The 17,840-nt window shown below is 43.7% G+C and overlaps 2 long non-coding RNA genes across 8 annotated transcripts; one reads left to right on the top strand and one right to left on the bottom strand.

Moving 5' to 3' along the window:
- Positions 1-7,008: 7,008 nt before the first annotated feature.
- LOC124674006 lies at positions 7,009-17,225 on the top strand. Of its 7 annotated transcripts, none has more exons than XR_006992906.1 (7): positions 7,009-7,710; positions 14,204-14,293; positions 14,474-14,530; positions 14,993-15,100; positions 15,240-15,389; positions 15,469-16,193; positions 16,515-17,225. It is a non-coding gene; the product is annotated as an uncharacterized LOC124674006 (long non-coding RNA). The 7 variants fall into 7 exon arrangements; XR_006992904.1 differs by having other exon boundaries at positions 14,204-14,289; XR_006992908.1 differs by lacking the exons at positions 7,009-7,710; positions 14,204-14,293 and adding an exon at positions 14,300-14,366.
- Positions 8,725-13,072, bottom strand: LOC124674007. The gene is made up of 4 exons (XR_006992910.1): positions 12,935-13,072; positions 12,679-12,738; positions 12,481-12,585; positions 8,725-12,271 (listed from the first exon to the last, which is right to left on the bottom strand). It is a non-coding gene; the product is annotated as an uncharacterized LOC124674007 (long non-coding RNA).
- Positions 17,226-17,840: the final 615 nt, after the last annotated feature.

Here is a 17,840-nt window from a genome sequence, read left to right on the forward strand (position 1 = left end):
CTTCAGTCGTCTGTGCCTTGATGTAGAAAAGCCGGCTCGAAAACTCCACATCCGGCCACAAGCCGGCGTAGCCTTCCATGAAGACCACATAGCAGCTGAGGAGGATCATGGCGTTGGCCGGCAGGTGGTGCGGCTGCAGGCCGAAGTAGTCGAGGAACCGGCGGAAGAAGTTGGAGGCCGGCAGGCCCAACCCGCGGTCGAGGTGCGCGCCGAAGACCACGCTTTCGCCGGGTTCCGGCTGGGGCTCCATCTCCGCGCCCGGCGCCCTCGTAATCACCCCCGCCGGGATGCGGCGGAGGCGCACGAGCCGAGCGATGTCGTCCTCCCGCATGTAGGAGCCCTTCCAAGAACCGCTTGGTTGAGCCATTGCGGACGAGGAAGAAGAAGAAGAAGTCCAGGAAAGGCGGAAGGGCGAAGAGGAGCCGCTCCTCGCCGGAGGAGATCGCGGTGGAGAAGAGCGCGCCGTTGACACGCGCGGCCCCGTGGCGCCGGATTGGCGGAGTTGCGGCGCCGGATCGACGGAGGAACGTCGGGCGCCCGCTCGCCGAAGCTCGCCAGTGGAAATGGTGGAGAAGAGCGCGCCGGATCGGTGGAGAGCTCGAACGGGAGAAAGGGGCGAAGTGGAGCGCGAGGAAGAAGAAGACGCCTCGGTACCGCTCCGGGGGCATTTATAGCCGCCCGGTGCGCCGGTTGCGTAGCCACGTGGCGATCGTGGGCCGCGTTGGGATTTACTGCGGCCATAACTACCCCACGATGGCTGCGGTTACCGAAACTGCCAAGCCGGTTCCCCACGACCGCACCGGATCCGGCGGAGACATTGATGTGACCGGACGAAGCGGCAACGGGGAGCTCGCCGTCAGACCAGTCAAGTCGGGCACAAGGCCCGAGGCGGCGGAGACTCCGGCGTGCCCAAGCCGGAGCCGGACATAAAATTCAATCCGGCCGCAAACTCTCCTAGCAAGGCGGAGACATCGCCAATACTTGTAAAAAAGCAAAAGCTGCAGAAACAAAAATGACGGCCGGCTGCAAGCAGGCGGACGGGGCAAGCCGGATGAGGGCGCAGCTGGCTGAATGGAAATTCTCGGTCGGCCCCTCCAAGGGCCGCCCAACGTTTTCGAGAAGATCTAAGAGCCGAGGAAACCTGCCTAGGTCCCTCTTAGCGCAGGACCTTGCCAGCTTCGGGGGCTAATGTCGGGGTGAAGACCCCGGGTAGGGCAATGGACGCGGAGCAGCCGGCTAGAGGTTGGCCGGCTCGCGGCAAAGGCCGGGCCGAGGAGCAGCCGGCCGGAGTCGTGGCCGGCTGCCTCGGAAGCCGGCCGGCTCTAAGTCCTAGTCGGCTCGGCTACGGCCAGCTGCGCCGTGGCTAGGCCGGCTTCTACAAGCCATATCCGATCGGGGTCTATACCTCGGACCGACTCGAGGCCGGTGAGTCTTGCATGAGAAGGAACTCGGGTAGGTGGTCCGGGTTCAAAGGTCCACGCCGACCTCACTTACCGTAAAGCACGGGGCACCGTAGAGCAACAGTGCCGCGTGGCGGACAGGCCATCATCGCCTACGCCGGTCCGTACCGGCTACAGGGCATGATGGCGACAGGGACATCTCCTCGCCATGCCGCTGACCTCCTCTGGCGGACGGGATAGGCCACTACACCTCAACGGCTCCATGACGTCAACGCCTCGGGAAGGAGCGGAAGCCGGAGCCGGCCAAGCCGGCCGATGGACCGTAGGGACTTCTATGTAAAGTGCCAGTGCCTATATAAGCTGGGCTACCCCCTCGTGCGGGGGACGATCGATCATTTCCTACTTCACTCTAGACTTAGCGCTGCCCTGTGAGAGAGACCTTCGTCTACCTTAGCCTCCCAGGGACAGCCGGATACAGCTCTAGGAGCACCATTGTACTGTGATATCATCTTATACACACATAGCGAGAGTAGAGGTGTTACCTCCATCGGAGGGCCTCGAACCTGGGTACGTCGCCGTGTCGCTCGTGCCCATACCCGCATCCGGATACCGCCGTGAGTCCACTAGGAACCACCTCGATTAGCCACCCTATGGCATATGCCGTGACGATACCACGACAACCACTAGAACTGTTGGAGATATGCCCAAGAGGCACTAATAAAATGGTTATTATAATATATCTTTGAGTTTATGATAATGTTTACATACCATGCTATAATTGTATTAACCGAAACATTGATACATGTGTGTTATGTGAACAACAAGGAGTCCCTAGTAAGCCTCTTGTATAACTAGCTTGTTGATTAATAGATGATCATAGTTTCATGATCATGAACATTGGATGTTATTAATAACAAGGTTATGTCATTATATGAATGATGTAATGGACACACCCAATTAAGCATAGCATAAGATCACGTCATTAAGTTATTTGCTATAAGCTTTCGATACATAGTTACCTAGTCCTTTCGACCATGAGATCATGTAAATCACTTATACCGGAAAGGTACTTTGATTACATCAAACGCAAGCTGCGTAAATGGGTGGTTATAAAGGTGGGATTAAGTATCCGGAAAGTATGAGTTGAGGCATATGGATCAACGGTGGGATTTGTCCATCCCGATGACGGATAGATATACTGCGGGCCCTCTCGGTGGAATGTCGTCTAATAGCTTGCAAGCATATGAATGGTTCATAAGAGACCACATACCACGGTACGAGTAAAGAGTACTTGTCATGAGACGAGGTTGAACGAGGTATAGAGATACCGATGATCAAACCTCGGACAAGTAAAATATCGCGTGACAAAGGGAATCGGTATCGTATGTGTATGGTTCAGTCGATCACTAAAGTCATCGTTGAATATGTGGGAGCCATTATGGATCTCCAGATCCCGCTATTGGTTATTGGTCGGAGAGAAGTCTCAACCATGTCTACATAGTTCACGAACCGTAGGATGACACACTTAAGGTTTGATGTCGTTTAAGTAGATATATGGAATGGAGTTCGAAGTTTTGTTCGGAGTCTCGGATGGGATCCAGGACATCACGAGGAGGTCCGGAATGGTCCGGAGAATAAGATTCATATATAGGAAGTCATTTTCTAGGTTTGAAAATGATCCGGTATTTTTCCTAGAAGGTTCTAGAAGGTTCTAGAAGAGTCCGGAAGAAATTAGCATGGAAGGGGACTCCACCCACCTTGGCCGGCCAGCCTAAGGGAGGAGGAGTCCCAAGTGGACTCCTCCCCATGGTGGTCGGCCACCCCACCAAAGGAAAGGGGGGAGTCCCACTCCCCCTAGGTTTGGTCATATGGAAGGTTTATGTTGGGGTCTTATTCGGAGACTTTTGACCTAATCCTTGGGGCTTCCACCTATATAAAGAGGGGAGGGGCTGGCCGGCCACACCAAGACCACCATGGCCGCACCCCCAAAGAGCCCCCTCTCCCAGAAACCCTAGCGGTTCCCTCCTCCCTCTCTCTCCCACATAGCTTAGGCGAAGCTCTGTCGGAGATCTCCATCACCACCGCCACCACGCCGTCGTGCTGCCGGGATTCCGAGGAGGATCTACTACTTCCGCTGCCCGCTGGAACGGGGAGAAGGACGTCGTCTTCATCAACACCGAACGTGTGACCGAGTACGGAGGTGCTGCCCGATTGTGGCACCGTCAAGATATTCTACGCGCTTTTGAAAGCGGCAAGTGATCGTCTACCGCAGCAACGAGAGCCTCCTCTTGTAGGCTTTGGAAATCTTCAAGGGTTAGTCTCGTTCATCCCCTCGTTGCTCCCATCTTCTAGATTGCATCTTGGCTTGGATTGCGTTCTCGCGGTAGGAAATTTTTTGTTTTCTATGCTACGAATCCCTACAGTGGTATCAAAGCCAGGTCTATGCATAGATGGTTGCACGAGTAGAACACAATTGTTTTGTGGGCGTTGATTCTTATGTTGTCTTTAGTTTGAGTACTTTGCATCTTTGTGGCATAGTGGGATGAAGCGGCTCGGGCTAACTTTACATGACCGCGTTCATGAGATTTGCTCCACGCTCGACATGCAACTTGTATTGCATAAGTGGCTTTGTGGGTGTCTGTCTCTCCTACTATAGTGAAGATTCAATTTACTCTTCTATTGACAACACTTGTATCACCGTTGTGGTTCATGTTCGTAGGTAGATTAGATCTCACTCGAAAACCCTAAACCACGTAAAATATGCAAACCAAATTAGAGACGTCTAACTTGTTTTGCAGGGTTTGGTGATGTGATATGGCCATAATGTGATGATGAATATGTATGAGATGATCATTATTGTATTGTGGCAACCGGCAGGAGCCTTATGATTGTCTTTAAATTTCATGTTGAGTAGTATTTCAAAGTAGTTGTAATAGTTGCTACATGAGGTGAACAACCATGAAGACGGCGCCATGGACCTTGACGCTACGCCGACGATGATGGAGATCATGCCCGTTGATGATGGAGATCATGTCAGTGCTTTGGAGATGAAGATTGAAGGCGCAAAGACTAAAGGGCCATATCATATCACATATGAATTGCATGTGATGTTAATCCTTTATGCATCTTATTTTGCTTAGAACAGGACGGTAGCATTATAAGATGATCCCTCACATTAATATCAAGATAATAAAGTGTTCTCCCCTCGTATGCACCGTTGCACAGTTCGTCGTTTCGAAGCATCTCGTGATGATCGGATGTGATAGACTCAACGTTCACATACAACGTGTGTAAGCCATGTTGCACACGCGGAATACTTGGGTTTGCTTGACGAGCCTAGCATGTACAGACATGGCCTCGGGACAACGGAAACCGAAAGGTTGAACACGAGTCATATGGATGATATGATCAACATGTTGATGTTCACTATTGAAGCTACATCATCTCACGTGATGATCGGTTTTGGTGTAGTGGATTTGGATCGTGTACCACTTAACAACTATGAGGGATGTTGTATTAAGTGGGAGTTCATTAGTAATTAGATTAAAACATGAACTAATTATCATAAACATAGTCTGAGTAGTATTTTGAATTAATTTTGTAGTATTGACATCCGTTTTCTACCATGCGCTAGTCTTGTAATTGAGATAGAAATACTGTTAAGTCTGACAAGAAACTTTACGGACTGGTACCGTATTGTTAAAGAATCAAGAAATGATTAAGTCTTATTGCAAACTTTTAGTAAACCTCACATTGTTGATTCAAAGAGTTGTGGTTTCAATTAGTACCTAAAGTTATCTTGTCTTCGTGAAACTTGAAGTTCAAATCTGTTTGAAAAGTAAGGAGCTGAAAATTTAGTTTTCAGAAATAATCAAGGTATGAGATATATGTGATATCTAAGACCTTATTGCAAGATGATAGAATATAATCTAGTGAGACTACATAAACTCATAAGTTTTATGGGGATGTATGAAGGTTGAAGACGCCAGGCGTCACAATCCTCCAACTATTGGGGCACTGACAATATTCGCATATCCATGAAGTGATCGTCCTTAGTATGCACCGTTGCTAAGACTCGTTGTTTCGAAGCATCACGTAATGATCGGGTGTTATAGATTCTACGTGTGCTTACAACGGGTGCAAGCCAGATTTGCACATGCGAATACTAAGGTTAAACTTTATGAGCCTAGCATGTACAGACATGGTCTCAGAAAGTCATCATGATACAATGGATAAAATTATGAGTGAAATTGTTCATGATATTACAAGGTTACTAATAGTGAAATCCAGAACACTTGTCATATGATGATCAACTTCAAAGTAAGAACCTCAAAGTTATTGGTATTTGACCAACAAACCTAGAAGTTATTGATGTTGAAGTGTTTTTCTGAATAATGAGGAAAGCTAAAAGAGAAACTACAAAAAGATTATTGGCAGAAAGAAAGAAAAGACTAGAAAGTCTAGCTCAGGTGTATATAAATGATATACATGTTATGGATGTATTCCTCGTTTGGTCACACAATGAAATTCTTGGGTATTTGTACCATATTGGTTGGTATGAAGTGTCATACAAAACAATGCAATACAAGAATACAATGGCCTAAGTGACTGACAAGGAATATGATAGAAATGCACGTCTGGAACAAAAATAAAGTGTTATTATGTTCATCGTTGGCATTCTATCTAGCCCTTAGAATTTATAATAAAGAACTTAATAATTGTTATTATGCTCTAGTCAAATGAAAACAATAAGTTGTTCAAATTATGACATTACTCCATGTACGATGGATAAGTTATTATAAATCTTAATGGTGAAACACACATACATAACACTGACGCTAAAATGACATAAGGCAAATGATTTGAATTCCACTTATTTGTGGAACCGCCATTTAGGTCATGTTAGAAAGGAACGCATGAAGGAACTCCATGCAAATGGATTTTTGGAGTCATTTGATTTTTGAATTATTTGGCGCTTGCAAAATCTTTTCTAAAAGAATGACTGAAATACCGTTCATAGGCCAAAATTTGAACGGGCAACTAACTTAGTGGAAAAATACATGATGATGTATATGGTTCACTGGGCATAGTTGTGTGCGGGAGATTCTTCTACTTCATGAAAACTTCCAACAATGAATTGAGTATATATATGTGGATATATTCGATAAGAAAGAAGTTTGAAACATTTGAATGGATTCAAATAAATTTCAGCATAAAGTGGAAATCATCGTAATAGAAAAGTCAAATATCTATGATTGGATCATAGTGGGAATATTTGAATTACGAGTTTTAGCGAACATCTAAGAGAGTTATGAAGATGTTCTACAACTCACGTTTCTTGGAGTGTCATAGTGATGATGCAGTATCCGAGAGACGTATCCAAACCTTGTTGGATTAATGATGAGATAAAATAAAATAAAGCCATTATATTTTTGTGGATTATGCTTTAGAGACTACCGCTTCTACATCTACACTACTTAAAAAGGAGGAACATGTTCCTTATTCTGCCAACCTCCCAATACGTCAAACGTTTTCGTCGTCACCTCCTCCGCACGCGCCTACCTGGGCCGCGACAGCATGGGCCGTCGTCAGACCGTCCGTTGTTCGTTTCGTCGCGCGTCGCTCCTAATCCCCTCACCTCTCCCTCCACCTTCACGCATATGCTTCCACCTTCCTCACGCGTGGCCGCCGCCGGCCTCTCAACCTGCACAAATAGAATGATTCCTTGGCCACCGCCGCTCCGTCGGAGACGGCACTCCCCATGGCAGACGACTCCTCACAGGAATACATGGCCGCCACTGCCGCTTTGCCGGAGACGGCGTTCAGATCTAGCTTTTTTGAGGGATAACTTAATTTCTCGTGTGCTCTGTTTCTATATCGATCCAATCGAGTCTTTCGTGATCCGGTTAAGTCTTCGACCGAGCAAGCCGGATGGGGAGAAAGCGCACAGATGCCTCTTTGGCAGCGCCACTCGACGCCCGCAAGCGCCACCGGCCGAAGCAGGCAAGCGGCGGTTGGGCATCTCTTGCCACCGATCGTCGCCGACCGACTCCTCGACGAGTCAACGACAGCGACATCGCGGGCTTCATCTTCTTCCACGCCGTCTGCTCGGCCTGACGTCCCTGCACGCCCCTCCTGCCTGGAGACATCAGGCCAGGCGATCGATCGATTCCGATGTACGATGCACGTAGGCATGCTACAGGTAGGTGTGCTGCTCGGCAGGCAGCGTCTCCTCCAATTAGGCCGGCGTCGCTCAGCGCCCCAACCCTCAGGAATCAGCCATTCAGGTCGCCAGTCCCATCTTCTCTAGGTACGCCCGTGGTCGCTGTCTTGTAATTTTCGGTAGAATCAACTCATCCAGCCGGTATTTCCTAAATTGTTCTCTATTCTTTGGCGAAAATTGTTGCTAGAAAGTACGAAACCCAAAGAAAGTTCTGGCTAGAGTTTATGCTTGATAATTTATATACTGCCTCTGTTCACTAAGAAAGGATGTCGCGTTTTTGACTAAATTCCGACGTATCTAGACACTCTTAGTGCATAACTACATCCAAATGTAGACAAATCTTGGACATCTTTTTAGGGACGGAGGGAGTATGTATGGTGTATCATTTTATTTTTCAAAATTTGAAGTTCCATATAAAAAAATTATTTTTTCAAACGAGCAGATATAATGGATAGATTTCTCAAAAAAAAAAGCATAAGATGTCTGAGAGGAGCTGAATTAGAAAGAGGAGATTCAGAATCCTTGACCTTGAGTACTATATTTTCTGTCATTCTACTACTTTCCACTTAAAATCAAGTATACTTTGTATCTTGTAGGTTGTTGAGTTGCATTTGATGATTTACTTTAGAATTTGAAAATGGAAGATATATTTTCAAAGTAGCGGGCTCATCAATATTGTAGGCCTTTTGATTTTTAAATACAAGTTTTTTTTGTATGTTCTTCAAGTATGCAATATTATATATGTTGTAATCTTATTTATATATTGTTGCTCGATTTTGTTGTTATACTTAGTTGTGCATCAGGGTCACTCGAGCTCCAGCTCTGCCCCTGATCGCACACACACTTTCTTTGATACTAGTGGTTGGGGCGCCCCTTGGGGCGCCTCCTCGCTAGTGCTGTGCGGACCAATCTGATACCTATCTAATAATTACTGATGCAAGGTGGTGTGTGTAATGTTTGCTTTAGCAAATGGAAAAATCAATCAATCTGCATGCTAGTGAAGTTCTGATCTGAACTGCTTGCATACAGAACTCCCAGTATCTATTGTTTGCCTGAAGCATACTAAAAGTCAGAGAACAGCACATACAGTTGCACTTGGTTTTGTATCCAATGAAATACCAAACGGTGAGTTAGTGGTTTACATAGACAAAGATTCTTACAGTAAAGAAATTCCTATGAAAAGGTTGATCAAACCAGAACTAAGCTTCCACACGTGCTTTACATAGACAAAAGATGCACACATGAAGGAAACTCAGGAGCAGACCAAACACAAAACTAAGCTGGGCTTGCAAATTATCACCGTGATACAAAAAAATGATACTCACATATAGTTCAGGGCACTATATCTTGCAGTTGACATGTACTTCAGACCAACCTTTTATCAGACCAGCCTAGCATCCGAGGCGAGCAGCAATTCCATTATGTAGGATACCTGCAACAGAAATCAGAGGGATGTTCTGACCAAGAATGAAATCCATACATCTCAGTAAAGATAGATGCATGTTAATAAAAAATATGCATGTGCATCCAGTTGGGTATCTGAACTCTTCTCCATTAAATATTTAACAAACAACAATGAAAATGGTAGTTAAAGTTCTAATTGATTTGGATAAAAAAAATTGGAGATAGAAAGAGAGAGTTTTCTGTGACCAAAGGCAATACTCGTTATGTATAGAAAGAACACACTGCTGCTGCTCATAAATCATATGCAGAGAGGAAAAAAAGATTCCAAGTGTAATTCATACAATAAATTTGCACTCAGATAAGAAAGAGTTCAAATTTCTTTCATTTTTGTAGAATCAAGAGATAAAATGTGTATAAGTTGGAAGGCTTCCTTATCTACAATAAGATAATTGGCAGGTGAAAGTTAGGTGGGGGAGCCAAGCAACCAGCCAGCCATAGAGCAACTCCTACATATATTGCTTCACCAAAACATCAAGACAATGTCCTTCCTGCAAGTAGATGTCAGCATAGCAAATATACCAAAATTCTAGAAATTAGTGAAAAATAATAAAGATCATCATAAACTGAAAAACACACATAATTTGCTCATCCACGAACAATAATGTTATATATAATACCATCGGTAAACCATTTTGTCAATTGTCCACTGTGAACATACAAGTACCACACTAAATTTTTCGAAGTTAATATGAATTTAATTTATGCAAGCTAAACGATCAGGCTAACAATAAATGTGCATTTTGGCATATCACAAGAAGTGTTTACATCATGTGTGCTTAAGGTTAATCTTGAGAGGCTCAAGAATCAAGGATTACTCACAACTAATTGAAGTTCTTTTAATACACAAGATGATAATCTCTTATTTTTGAATATAATGTCATCAATGAGCTTATCTCAAACACCATATTATGGATAATCCCGTTGAAGATCAACCACTTTCTACTTTGATGTATTTACCCTCAATTGCAATTATTCTTAAATTCATTGTCTGTCTGCAATCAAAATCCATAGAAGAAAGCTAAAGAACAAAATGGCATCTGGACATAATATGGGTCACTTAATTTCCTTAAAACAAACCAAAGTTCAATAGAAAAGAAAGAGCATAGGAGAGCTATAAACTAACTGAACACAAAATATAAAGGCGGTGTAAGATACATTAGTGAATCCACACAATATTATTTAAGGCTGGATGCACGATTGATATGATATACTATTAAGAATGCGTTGTCAAATAGGAGGCGTGGAAATTACTGGAATTATGAGAAGATCCAAAACGCACATTTAGTTAATCTGATCCAAGCATAGAGATACTTAGAAAGATGCAATTATTTATGAAATATTTAAGCAAGCCAAAATTACGAAGTTTGTCTTTGAGCACATACAAAGCATATTCTACATAGATGACAAGAGGTTTCAGTTACAACCACAAGCATCCGGCTATCCAGCCAACCCCACTCTGCTGAAGCATCCTTGAATTTGAGTTGTCATTATGCAAATTACTCAGGGCAGATCTTGCAAAGCCTACATCATAAGTCATAGTAAAGCAACCAAAGAAAAAACAGGGAATAATAAAGTACATACAGAAGGCAGTATTCTGGATATTTCTTACCACTCAAATACAATGGTAATGACTGGTATTTTTCTTATGCAATTCAATATTCTATTATACAGCAGCGAGATTGTATGCTTCTGCCTAAAATATAGGGAAAATAGCCACTTCCAACATAAGCGTAGCTTGATGTTTCCTTGGATGTTGGAACTTAATTCTTCCACGGAAATTTGAATATAGGCAACTACAGTACATATGCTTCTCTAAAATCATTGGTACAGTTCAATCTAATTCACGGTACTGAAGTACATGTGCTTTTCAGAATATATTGATGGAAGTGTAATGAAACTTTGGATCCTCAGTGTAGCCATTTATTTTACTAAGACCTGATTTATGTGTCTCCTTGCTCCTCCTAGCAATATCATGATTAATTTTCTCTTTGAGTCAAGAAAAGCATGCAACAAGGCACTTACAAACAGAGCAACACCACACAAGCATTAGGTGTCAGGACAGGTTGCAACTCGTTTATCTGACCTTTTTTAAAATATCGTAACCAAAACAACAAACGTCCATCAAATATCAAGCTAGTCACATCAAGATCGTCAAAATCCCAGCTGTGATGGCCAAAGTTCACCTAGACATAAGAAAGACGCCCATACAAAACGATAGTATATTTAATATATCTATCAAAATGAGGTCAGGAACCCGGAAATTGTTGCTTCAATGGAGAAACCACAACCACCACAAATGTCCAAAAATAAATTAGGAAATGTAAGTAAAAAACCTTGAGTGATGATACAGAATAAAGAGACACGGCTAGAGACCCATAGCATTGAACAATGGAAGCAATATGTTGGCCTCCACAAAGTGCGAAAGCAGGTCGCTTGTCAATGAGAAAATAAGCAATAACACATTGTTTTCACAATCCAACAATAAGAAGAAGCAAGTATATGTCATGCATAGTATAGACTAAAGAAAAAGCCAACAACATATACACACCTTTCATTTGTATCTGGAAGACAATACCAATTTCACTTTCAAGTTTATCATCTGCCCATTCCTGTCATAAATAACATTAGTTCTCCACATGTAAATAGGTACTCAAATGTGACGTCATCTGTATTTATAGTAAGACATGAAAAATTACCCTAACAACACATGGATATTATGTTATCATAATGGAACTTTTCCTGCAAGAATTACTGGGCAGAGGAAGATGATGCCAGTGTTCTTTTGTTACATACGGCATGAATGGGTGTAGCTGGTGCAAACAAGTGTTGAGGTAAATCTGCAGAGCATCTCTACAAGAAGCTGTTGCTGAATCCAACTCTTGAGGGTCATTAAGTAATGTTTTGCAGCTTCTATGGATACATTACATCGCTGGTAGTGCCACCATGAGTATATGGCAGATGTTACATCAAAGAACGTGTATGCTTCTAATGAGGTGGGTCTTGCAATACCCTTATACCGAGAGTATCCATTTGCAGATTGAAGGCATTGGACGCACAACGATAGTTGATAGTGGAGTTTAATGATCACACACTTGCCCAGTGCAAATCGAATGGCATTCCATAATTCATTACATAATTGCCGATATCCAAAAACCCTTTTGATATTCAGATTTATCTTGTCTAACTGCAAAGCAAAAGATATTCTATAAAAAGATGAACCAGAAGCTTAACACAAAAGAAACTTAAATGGGTGTGACTATAACCTGAAAAGTGTAAGAAATCAGATTGCTATATCATTATGTTTCCTCACCTTATTGAATGATTAACTCAGACAAGAAAAAATGTCTCTGTAAAAGTGTAAAGAAGAAACTAAACACTTCAATAGAATTTTACCTGCAACACATGATCTCTCTGAAGCAGTGCCCTTCCCGACTTTCTACATCTACATCAGGTCAAGTGAATAAAAAAGAAATCCTAGTAATTATTCACCATATCAATCTGCAAGTACAAACCAAGGGAAAATTAGTCATCAAAAGGTATTAGAGCTGAGAAAGATCTACCAAAAGAGAGAGAAATAAGAGACAGAGGAACCTGTGGTCCTCATGGTAGCACAACTATTTTCAGCAACTGCTGCTTCGCCTTGCAGCTCCGCTGATTAAAACAGAGAAGGGGGTCAATATTGTGCGTCCATATGTCTAAGAATGAGAGGGAGAGTCGAAGGAATAAATTCTATCAGCGGAAAATCTGAACCAGGTTGCGAAACCTATCAAACATTAAAACAAAAAACAATTAGAGTGGGTTGCTCCTACAAGATGCGAAGGACAAAACTTCTTAGCATGGTGCTCACCTTGATGTTGCAGATTAGCGTTGCTTTGGGAGGTAGTAGCTAGCTTGGAGGAGGGTGTCGTGGATGTTGCAGATTAGCGTTGCTTTGGGAGGTAGTAGCCAGCAGGAGGCCAGCAGAGTTCTTCCCGGATCTCACTGGCGACGGCACACAAGTTCGGTCGGCCGGCCGATAGTTGAGCAACCATTGAGTTGTGAGCCCCGTGGAACACACATGCAAAAGGATGGAATGGCAAGGCTCACCTTGACTCGATTCTATCGTCCGTCTCGCTGGCAGAGGCTTGGGAGACATGGGCGCCCCAACCTCTGTAACAACCGGCTCCAGCATCGCCATGATTCGAGCAATGGTGCGGCGCCGCCTCCTAGCATCGCCCTCCTTGCCACTGTCTGCAGTGCAGCGCGATGACGGCCAAACGCGGGAGCGGCGGTCCCGCTCCCCCTGAGCAACAGTGCGGCCGTCCTCCTCCATGCCACCGAGACTGCAGCGCGCAGCGGCGGCCGATACGGCGGGGCACGCGAGCGGCGGTTCCGCACCTCCTGTTGACTCTGAGGCCACGTGCGCGGCGCATGGAGAGGGCGACCGCGAGAGGCGGCGGCGACAGAGAATGGGGAATAGAGCTAGGGTTTTTAGCGCTGGGACCTCGCGACTTCCTTTCTCGTGTTTTTCCCCCACCGAAGCCAATGACATGTGGGGCAACGAGCGAAGAAGGGAAAGGCCAGCGCCCAACCCTTCCACGCCAGGGGCGTATCGTGGATAGCCCCAGAGGCCTCGCCAGTAACACGCACTTGCTTGTACTCAATTAGGTAGAGATACACAGAATACAAACAACTCATTTTCTGGTATATATTACCAAGTTCATGCCTGCTGGTGGTCTGCTTGACATATCTTAATCACTAGAAACTAACGAGGTATTCTTTTAAAGCTCATTCTCAACTATACTAAATGATATATGGCTGTAGTATTCTCTCAGACTATTAATTTTCTTTTCATTACATTGTTTCTTAAATTTGTTTCAAATTTGGACTAAGTGTACTGGGCTGCTGTTTCAATTAGGGAATCACTGTACATATGCCCACATTAATAAATGTATGTCATGTGTACTCTTAGTTGCCCCATATGTTGTCTATCTACTACAATGCATTTGGTAGTGTCAGGTAATGAATTAGTAAAAGCCTTAGGTGGCATTGTTGTGCAAAACTGCAGTAATCCAACCCAACAAAAAAGTTTTGAGTGTGTCCTCTGAACTTCTTTTAATCAAGATCTGTCGTGCAGCTGAACAAGAAGGCGCTGATGGAGAAGCCAATCATGACCCCACGGAGGAGCTAAGCCGCAGAAGATCTACATATCTGAAGCCAGTTGTAGGTTTATTATGTTGCCCTTCCGAACTAAGGCTCCTAGCTTCACGTCGGCCATCACCACACATGTGCCCTGCACTGTCAGAGCTAGAATTTCTATAAACGACTTTCATATTACTTTGCATAGAAAGCATTAGCATGGATGAGATGCTAATCATACCTACATTATTGTTATCTTGGCAACCAGAGGAATGGTGGCAGATCGCAACTATGATGAGTTCATCAGCGTTGAGCCCTTGTAGAGGTTGGTCGTGGTTTTGGTGCCTATTGATGTTCCTATAGTCAACTTTTGTATTTCTTCAGGTGGACTACGCGTAGTAGTACTACATGATATTTAACTGAATGTAGAGGGAAAAAAGCTGAGGAATAAACATGTACATATGCTTGATCATAAATAAAGATGACTACAGTGCATAGCCTGCATCTTTACATTGAAATATATAATGTGTTTTTGTTTTACTGATTTTCATAATATGGTATTTCATTTTATTACTTGTTGCTGTTGATAAGCAAATATTGTAGAGTGTACGGACAATGCGATCTCGATTGTGCTTACTGCATTTTTTCTACCTTTAGGCATTTGGTACTGTCGGGTAATGAATTAGTAAAGGCCTTAGGTGGCATTGTTGTGCAAAAATGCAGTAATCCAAAAAAAAAGTTTTAAGTGTGTCCTATGAACTTCTTTTAATCAAGATCTGTCATGCAGCTCAGGAGAATCCCGACGGAGAACAAGAAGGCGCTGATGGAGAAGCCAATCATGACCCCACGGAGGAGCTAACCCGCAGAAGATCTACATGTCTGAAGCCAGTTGTAGGTTTGTTATGCTGCTCTTCCGAACTTGGGCGGCCAACTTCATGTTGGCCATCACCACACATCTGTTTGTTGGCTTGGTTGTAGTAATTATTGGTCAAAGTTTTTCAATTGACTAATATCTCTTTTTTTGTGTAAAGCAGGATGTTTCCAAAATGATAACTTCCGGATGGAACGACATTTCCGATGAGACATCTAGCAGATCAAAGTCCAACAATATTTCTGCCAAACCAAAAGTAGAGACTAAGGTTGATTTCTCCTCGGTTCATCTAAATAATGGCACCTAAAAAGAGGTAAGAAATGCAGGATCAGACAATGCATTCTGCTAATTTGACTTGGTTTAGTACGCGCTTCAATCATTATTCTTTGCAGGTTTTGGCAAAGTTCACTGGTGACCAGCAAATACACGCAGGAAATGCAAACAGTACATGTGTTTCTGATGCTTAGCTCATTTTGCTTCTTATGATGTTCTGATCCGAGTACTCCTGGCCTTTTGTAGATTGACGAGCTTCTGAATAAAATGAATGTTATCCATGCATCCTATACCAACAATATTTCTCTAAAACGAAGTTCGAGAAGGAGCAAATCGAATTCACCTTCAGAAGTGTTCAAATTTGAAGGAGAAAAAATCACAGGAAGGAGAAGAAAGTGAAAAGAACAGTTACCGAGGAAGAGATGGTTAAGCAATCCTTTTAAAGTTGTCAGGAGAAAGCCATTCTGAGCAATGTAATCAAATTTTCAGCTGTGGCATTCTGTCGAGAATCATTTTCTGCAATGCAGACTTGCAGTACTAATGTTTATCTTTTCTGCTGTCTCCAGCATGATGCCGGAGACCCCTTGTGGCGGCGGTCGGCGACATCCCGAGCCTGCAGCCCCTGTTCCCCCAGCTGTACCGACAGTCGACCGGACGCCACAAATGCTTCTCCTGTGCGGCTCGAGCCACAGAAGGTAACTTTTGATAATAACCTGTGATACTAATGTGGCCTTTTCACGCCTTTGGCTGGGAGAACCTTTGGTATAACATTTGGTGGATGTTACTGACGGATGAGTTGTTAGCCGAGGATGGGGCACATAATTTTGAGCAAAGATGCTTTGAGGTGTGTATACATATCATACATGCATCCCTCTCAAATATTCTATTTTAATCTCATGCCATATTTTTGTGCATCATTTTAATCCTACTTGATATGATGTTGTTTTCAAGAATAGATTATTCATGTTGTTCCTTATCTCATTCGACATATTTGGGAGACAAACATGCATAACTTTATACTTCTTGCCTTCCTACAAATAAAGTACCCTCGCTTCGCCTAGAATCCCCCCTTGTAACTTCTTCTGTTCTAACTGCATCAAAGATTTCAGTTGTATGTCAGCACATTATGCAAATCACTAATACATGTGTTCCTCTCATTTCTCAGGCATGTTTGTTTCAGATTATGCACATGTACAACAATGGTACACCACGCGAATTAAAATGAATCAGATGGGAGTTCTTATTTACCCTGCCATCCTAGCTGATTATGTGGAATTTATAAGGATTTTTTTGCAGTGTACTTATTTTAACTTTACGTCTAAGATTATTCGTAAATCATGTTCGAATAAAATGTACCCTGTGATGTTTTTATCATAATAAAGCTTTATTAATTTAAATGTTGCAAGTTTATATTAATAATACAAACTTTTTTTCTATTGTTGAATGCTGTGGGACGAAGAGTTTAGGCGTGCACCTGCAGTACTGATTCATAAGTGTGTTGTGTAAACTCTAACATCTTTCTAGGGGTGTTTGCTGATGGTTGATGTTTATATTTTAACTATTTTTTATTTCTTTATTTATTTTGTTACCTGTGGCAACCCACGAGCATTTTATACTAGAGAAATAGAGAAAACCATGACAGTTGAATATTATATTTTAGTTAAGGGGAAAGCAGTACCTTGTCAATGAATGTCTCTTTGCTGAAGGTAAGGACGCCGAGGCTGAATTACGCGGCCAGAATCGGGGTGAGGGACCACGAACAGCCAGATCCATGGTCTCGGACGGAGGACGGCCACGACGACGATGGTGCGGCGCCGGTGTCTAACGATGAGCCTACTAGGTGTGGTCTCCGAAGGCTGCAGAACTGCGGTGGTTCTCGCATCGGTGACGGAGAGGCGGTTCTCGCATTGGTGACGGAGAGGCAGGGGAGGTACCGGTCTTTGCTCGGTCTTTCTCGAGAGAGTGGTGGAGCTCGATAAAGTGGGTGAGCTCGAGAGAGTAAGGAGGTGTCGGCTTTACATCGATTGTGAATATCAAAGTGTTGTTCGAACTAATCAGAAAAGAAGTATTTCCTTTAGTTATACCTATGTTTGTAGCACCCAATGTTTTGTGAGACAATAATATATCCAAAAGGTGAGGTTGTTGAGTTGACAATTATGACAGCCCAGAACACATGTGTGGGACTTACTGTGAAAGAGTAACAAGAAGACCTAGAATTTATAACCTTCCCCTTGGAGAGTGGACTAATGGAACCGGGCGGCATGTGATCCTGCGGGAAGGCAGCTTCTGATTGGTCCAGTCTTTTTGTGTGGGCTCCACTGCTGGAATGGTGTTGTCCACATACAGGTAGAAAAACGACAATACATACGCGTGTGGGCCCTCTATCCTCTCCACAGCCACCATTCCCCATCCTCTGGATCGATCCCCAATTCCTCATCCTCTCCCCATCACCGCCGCCATGTTCCTGACGCCGCCCCGTCCTCGACGCCGC

The sequence above is a fragment of the Lolium rigidum genome, chromosome 7, assembly GCF_022539505.1.
Source record: "Lolium rigidum isolate FL_2022 chromosome 7, APGP_CSIRO_Lrig_0.1, whole genome shotgun sequence".
In the NCBI taxonomy this organism is placed as follows: Eukaryota; Viridiplantae; Streptophyta; class Magnoliopsida; order Poales; family Poaceae; genus Lolium; species Lolium rigidum.